Here is a 7,268-nt window from a genome sequence, read left to right as displayed (position 1 = left end):
TAACACCCAGCAGCATGGCAGAGAGAGCTGGCGGTGAAGCGTGGTGAGGAAGAGAGCCGTGATTTGCCGATGGGACGTGCAATTAGTAAAAGCCCCCTTCCCCTGTTTTGATTAGGTTGTAACAGGTCGGACACGCCTTGTTGGGCATGTTTCATCAGATTTTTGTGTATTTAACTAACAGCTGGGTGCTAACGTCACACTGAAACTACTTTTCAATGTACCTAATTCTGGATTGTATTTTTTATAACTATAAAATGACATTTTGGACGGGCTCAGTATGGAAAGAGGCAGTTGGAGTGAGTTTTAATCCTCTCTCTACAGCAGAAGATACATTATGGAGGCACAGTAGTGGCTCCATTGTTCAGCTTTTATTAAGCTTTTATCTTTAACAGTATCTCAGACTGACTGTTTTAAAAAAAACAAACACTAAAACTAGTAAATGCTGTCTGAATTTTTAGATGTATTGTATTAACTGAGGGGTGCTCAAGGGACAAAATATAACCCCCAAAACTGTAATTTGGGCTGCTCTGTCTCACCTTTGGAAAACAAACCACTGGCAAAGCTTTACACCAAACAGATGACCGTCGGCTCTGATGCAAATGCCGCTATTGTTCCATTTCCGTTGTAGAAAAGGGAGGAAAAGGTTATTTGTCCCATAACACAAACCCCACTAGAATAGCCAAGAGAGCTCCCTTGTTTGGTTCCATGTGTCTTGTTTCTGGTTAGAGCAGGCTCAAAAACCAGACGACAACTTAGAGAAAATTGCAGGTATTAGACTGTTTTTCCAGTAGTTCGCAAGCTGACATTTCACCCCAGAAAAGGAAATGCAAGAGCGGCCGCATTGAGCAGCTCAGCAGGGGTCGCGCTCAAGGAGAAGAAAGGAGTTTTTGCAGGGGGCCTCTCCTGCATCACACAACTCCCTGCCCAACAAGGCCAATGAAATGGAGCAGTGATGGAAATGGATGTGACTGCATTGTCTGCAGCATAGAGAGGCACTGAGAGTCAGGCCCGATGCTTAGAGCACTTGCCTAGCACCTGAGAGCTGGGTTCAATTCCCTTCTCTGCCACAGACTTTTGTGTGTGACCTTAGGCAAGTCATGTAGCCTCTCAGTGCCTCAGTTCCCTATCTGTAAGTGGGGATAATGGCACTGCCCTCCCTCACAGAGCCAGTGTGAGGGTAAATACCTTGAAGAGCTCAAATAGTACAGGGATGGGAGACAGATGAAGATCTTAGATATGACCAGAGGTCTGCGCTCTGTGAAGGGAGCTTGGAGGTCAGCAAGGGGTAGGAATGTGGGTGGGAACTTGGGAAACTGGTACCTCTAAACTCCAGTCTATAGTGCTATAATATCTACCTCAGAAGAGTCATGTGAGGATCAATAATGTGCTTAAAATCCCTCCTCCCAAAGTATGAAATAGAGTAAAAGAGTAACAAGAGGCATGGAAGAGGTCCCCAGGCACAGCTGGCCCTTCAAACAAAAAGCAAAAACACATATTGTGTTGCAATACAAACCGTCCCCAGCTGGACAAAAGCAAGGAGAGCTGGAGGTAAGCCCATTTCTAGTTTAGCTCTCCTGTATCTAAATAATGCAGCGATTGGTTTTTCTGTGCAACGATTGCTGGACACCCCAGAGGGAGTTAATGCATATGAGTCAATTTCATCCCAGCAGGGGTGACTCTGACCCAGTGTTTCCACCTTATCTCCTGGCTTTCGCAGATGAGTCAATGCACTCTGTTTTAGCTACTTATATAGCTCCCTTTACCATAAGGTCTGTCTTACACTCTTTTAAGTATTTTTCCTTGCATCAGCCCTGGGAGATAGGAAAGAACTATATCCCATGTTACAGGTGGGGAACTGAGACACAGAGAGGCTAAGTGACTTGTCTAAGGTCAGACATGAAGTCTGTGGCAGAGCAGGGACTTGAAACCTCATCTCCCAAGTACTAAGCTCCTGCCCTAACCACTGGACCATCCTTCTGCAAAGAACTGCTTCTAATTCCCCCATAGGATTCATAGGTAGTTGGCGTCTCCACCTCCAGTTGGAAATCTGACACCTTTACAGCATTGAAATACTTTGTCCTTTTGCTTGTATGGTGTAAACAGTTCTACCACACAGGGGATTCTGCTTTGGGTTAGGTTGGAGTTCACTTCACCAGCATGTTGCTATGATGGAGACTTTCAAAGGAACAGGTGGGAGCTAGGGCCCCATCTCCCCTGACTTGCAATAGGAGTGGGCTCCTTGGAAAATTTCCCCCCTTATTATTATTTATTTGTATTATGATAGCATGTAGGGGCCCCACATAGATGTGCTAGGTGCTGTACTAATACTTATTTAAAAGACCAACCTCTGCCCCAAAGAACTTTCCATCTAGGTTACAAGGAGCTGAAACGCAGGGCTGAGGGGAAGATGGAGGATGCTCATGAAGCTTATCAGCCTGGTTTTAAAAGGGTGGAGTTAGGGGGAGGCAAAATACACCCCCCACACACACACACACACACACACACCCTGGTGCAGTCCAGTCAGTTCATAGGTTTCATCTGTGGACACAGCCCCTTTGAGTACTATAGAATGAGCATGACACAACGGGAACTCTTTATTTGCGTGGTGTTGGTGCCAAACAAAAAGCTGCTCACCTCTATCCCAGCGTCAGTTCATTTGGGGCCGATGTTGAACCCACTCTAACAGAGACCAGCTGTCCACATGCTCCCCCCACTGTCACCTCCCTGGTGGTGGCCAAAGTTAGGACTTGCATGGCATGTGAGGATCTTGCCTGATTCTTTCATCCCAGGTAGATTTCACCTTTAAACGGAATGAGAAACACAGAGAGCGAGCTGGGAAAATAACTGGTCCAGGATCCAAGTTGTCTTCCCAAGTGCAGAGGGAATTCTCCCGCATTTGTGTCCAGGGGTGAGCTGTCTTCTATGGCTTAGTGTCTGCTTGGGAGCCTCGCTGCGTGGCCGGCAGAGCTTTCTGCGGGATTTCATTTCTTCTCAATGGAAAGGTTTTCTGATCTTGCTCCAGACTGCTTTGACATCTCACTGAAACCCAGACTGCAACACCAGGGCTTTTCTTTCTTTCTGCTTGGTTACTGTATATCAAAGGAAGTGTAAACACTTGTCCACACTCCAGGAACCAGAGCTTGAGCAAAGCCATTTTACTGAGGCATTTGTTTTTTGGAAACTCCGATCACGCTGAGGGATTTGCTGATGTCTCATGATGGCTTCATCCCTGGGGCTTGCGGTAGGCCCAATTTTACAACCTCTTATCACTGAACCTGTTGCTCATTACTGTGAAATGAGTGGGAATCCCGGCAGTGGCATGCACTTAGGATTGATACTGCTCCTCAGCTCCTGGTGAGTAGTCAGCAGAATTCAGCCATGTGTGTTTTGCACAACTAAAAGCGGAGGAAGGATTTCTTCCTGCTTCAGCTGAACAGACATATGTACATAGGTGCCAGCATCTTTGAAAGGGCGCTGCCGGCCTTTTCAGCCCAATCCTGTGATGCGGCTTTGTTAGAAGATAACGTTGTTGTGATGCTACAGCCAAGGTGGGGCAAGCAACTGCATCCTGTGGGTACGTCTACAATCACAGGGTGTGACTGTGGTTGGAGTAGACCCACCCGCACTAGCTTTAATCTAGGTAGCTATGGGAGTAGTGAAGCCATGGCACCATGAACTGTGCAAGCCCGCTAGCAATCCTGGGCAATGACTTGCGGGGCTAGCCTGTGCGGAAACACATGCTGCCGCAGCTTCACCGCTCTGCTGCCTGCTAGCTCAGTTATGTCTGCTCGGCTGATTGTAGTGTAGACATACTGTGTGAACAGCTGGCTCTGAATCAAGTTCTTAGAACCAAATCCCCCCGTTTGGATTTAGGGCTGTTTGGAATCTGGAACTGGATTATGTGTATTATGGTAACCCCTAAGAGCTGCTGTCATGCAGCAGGACCATGTTGTGCTAGGTGCTGTACAAACAGAGCAAAAAAAGACAGTCCCTATATCTTGAGCTGATATATATTTAGTTTGTTCTAAATGCCTGATTTGAGTTGGAAGATCTCCCAGCTGCATATAACTTACTTGGAGGGTTTGGAATGATTTGTGGGGCAGAAAATGTTTTGTCTGTTCCTGACGTTAATTGTTGTCAGTTTAAAGCTATTAAGCTGGGTGGGAGGGGGTTATATCGTTGGTACATACAGCTAGAGATAGCAATGGGCACGTTTTCTAACTGGAAACATAAATACACTCCGTGCTGATCATCTTCCTATTTTGTCTCCGCATTGATTTTCTCCCACTGGAAGTCTAAATGCAGCATGCCTTCTAGCCTAACAAAGGATACACTGAATCTCAAAATCACCATGCCAGCCACTCTGACCCCAGAGTATTTAAGGGGACGTTGTCCAGCTACAACTCATGCACCTGATTTTCATAGGTGGCCCTACCAACTTCAGTGGGGCGTTGAAGATGCTCCTCACTTCTGAAATGGAGTTAGCTAGTCTCCTAAATTCCTTTTTGCGATGGCTGCTTTTGGCTTGTATTATTCATAATTACAGCACCTGCCACCTCCTTCCTTTATAGTTAGTCACTTCTGTAAGTGAAAGGCAGGGAGTTCATAGCGTCTAGCTATCGCCCTGGTTCTGATCCGCACAAAAGCACCTGGGCCACTGAGTGGTGGTAGGGGTGAGATTTTTCATGCTGTATTCTCTGTGGCCATCAGAGGGAGCTGCGGTTCAAAGTCACAAAGCATATCTGTTACAAACAGCCCTAGAGAGGAGCTCAGGATACAGGAAGCCGGGAGCTCCTTGCACTGGTACATGATACCACCCCGCTCCTATGAACAGCTGGGAGCCGAGGAAGATAGGCGGTAGCCAGCATGTAATATGTATCCAGGAATGATGTGTCTAACGCACACCCGCAGCCTGTGTAACCTCACCTTTGGAACCCAGCACTGGTGTCGCGGTTGGGATGAAGTTCTAGGTACACGTTGGGTTCTCTAGTGCTAGGGTCCCACTCTGCCATGCGTGGGTGTCCCCAGGCCCCGACTTGGCGCCCCTAAGGAGGTGGACGTTTCCCCACCTTACTGCAGTTTACAATGGCTTTTTTGCCATGTTAAAAATCACGAAACGTTTGTAAATCCACGTACTAGACTCTGGCCGAGGGATGTCCCCCTTGATGTGCATCTGTCCAGGCTTATTCAATCACTGAGCTCTCTGCTGGTGCTTCCAACAAGGAGACAATACAGCAGAGGCCTCTTACACAACCCTAGGTCCCCAGCTGGTGCCAAGCAGCATAACCCCAGCTGCCCTGTCACTTTTTAAAAACAACTTCGCCATAAGCAGCGGTTCACTAGAAACAGCATCTGCACATTTCAGTTCAGTTAAACAACACGCCACTTTCATTCTACTCCAGTCTAAACCATTAAAGCAGGGATGGATTGGACCCCTCCCCACAAACGCGTCGCTTGGGAGTGAGGGGCCAGTGGACGTTTTCCTGTAGCCATATAGCTTCCATGAAAAATGGCACGTCAGCAAGAATGAATTTTTTCCCCGGGATTTGGTTTGCCAGTGAACTTTTTTTTTCAGTGTTTGAAAAACAGATTTCAAAGGTCAGGGTTTATTATGGGTGTGATTTTTATCAACCAAAAGATGCTCAAAGGCATTTCAGTGACGACAAAAAAAGCTGCACATTTTTCAGTATATCCCAGGTGTTTTTTCGGCTTGCTCCGTCATTCAGAGCTGGGGATTCTGAATGCTCCCAGAGCCCGGGCAAGCTCAGAGCTGGGGTTTGAGATGGGCGCGCCTCTAGTTAGAAAGGAGTCTCACCATGCCCCAGTTCACTGTAAACAGCTTCTACTCCACCTCCAGGAGGACACTTGTCCAAAGGACAGGCCTGGATTGTCTTGCATTTCTGAATACCCCCGAGTCTGTGATTCAGGCTCGTTTGTCCCCTGCCATGCCTTCCCTGGCCCTGTAACAGTGAGAGCATAACTGAGCCCCTGCTTTATTGGCAGCAGTTTCATTCCACTTTTTTTTTTTAAAAATGCCGAACGTTTTTGGCCGTTGGAAAGAAAACCAACTGGAACGGCTTTTCTTTTAAAAAGCAAACTCTGCCCAGCTCCATATAGGGTCTGGCACACACGCCATAGCCCAGGAATGCTGACTCTAAGGCAGCGCAGCTGATTCGCCAGCTGACTTCCCTGCGAGCTCTTTCCGCCCACTCCAGTTCCCATCTGGAGACTGAAAGCAGAACAACCCCAGCAACGGCCCCTGAACGTAGGCCTGACCCTGTAAAACACGCCAGAGTTGAGATATCTCAGCTCCACTGCGGATCGTGACCCTTGTTCTCGATCCTTCTCTCCCTTATTCCAACATAACTCCATGGATTTAGGTGGAGTCAATCTTGTTCTGCATTGGTGTCAGTGATTAGAAAATCAGTTCCTCCATCTAAGTGCCTCTGTAGATGGCGTCTCCTGTAGATCCTCTTCCTGTGACGCTAATGATTAGGTGGTATATTGGGTCTGAAGGGCTGTTCTCAGGCTCCCTCATCAGCCTGTCTCAGATGGATGAGAGAAAGAACATAAGAGGTGCCATACTGGGTCAGACCAACGGTCCCTCTAGCCCAGTGTCCTGTCTTCAACAGTGACCAATCCCAGATTCTTCAAGGGGAGTGTACAGAACAGGGCAATTTTGGAAAGATCCACCCGTTTTCCCCTCCCATCTTCTGGTAGTCAGAAGTTTAGGGTCACCCAAAGCATGGGGTTACATCCCTGACTATCTTGACTCATAGCCATTGGTGGACCTATCCTCCTTGAGCTTATTTAGTTCTTTGAACCCAGTTACACTTTTGGCCATCACAACATCCCATGGCTATGAGTTCCACAGGTTAACTGTGTGTTGTGTGAAAAAGTATTCCCTCTTGTTTCCTCAGCTCCAGGTTTTGTACATGTTTTCCTGATACCCAGTCTAAACGCCCCGCTTTGTTAATTTTACCCCATTACAACCCCTATGTACTGGCCCAGAAGTTCCTCTCCCCTCTTTGTGATCGTTCTTAGGCCTCTCCTTTAGCGGTCACTTAGACAAGCTATTTTATCGTTTAATCTTTCCTCCTACACTGGTCATTCCAGCCCCCTCCTCATTTTTCTTGCTTTTCTCCGAACAATGTCCAATTTTTCAATATCTTTTTGGCAAGGGAACGGCATCTCCCTGGGTGTTTGAACAGCACCTAGCACAGTGGGGTCTGCAATCCTGAGCGGGGCTCATGGACAGTAACGCAGTA

Source organism: Emydura macquarii, unplaced genomic scaffold (assembly GCF_026122565.2).
Source record: "Emydura macquarii macquarii isolate MOO-44397 ecotype Brisbane River unplaced genomic scaffold, CSIRO-AGI_Emac_v2 contig_1041, whole genome shotgun sequence".
Classification (NCBI taxonomy): domain Eukaryota; kingdom Metazoa; phylum Chordata; order Testudines; family Chelidae; genus Emydura; species Emydura macquarii.
This window is presented reverse-complemented; position numbering follows the sequence as displayed.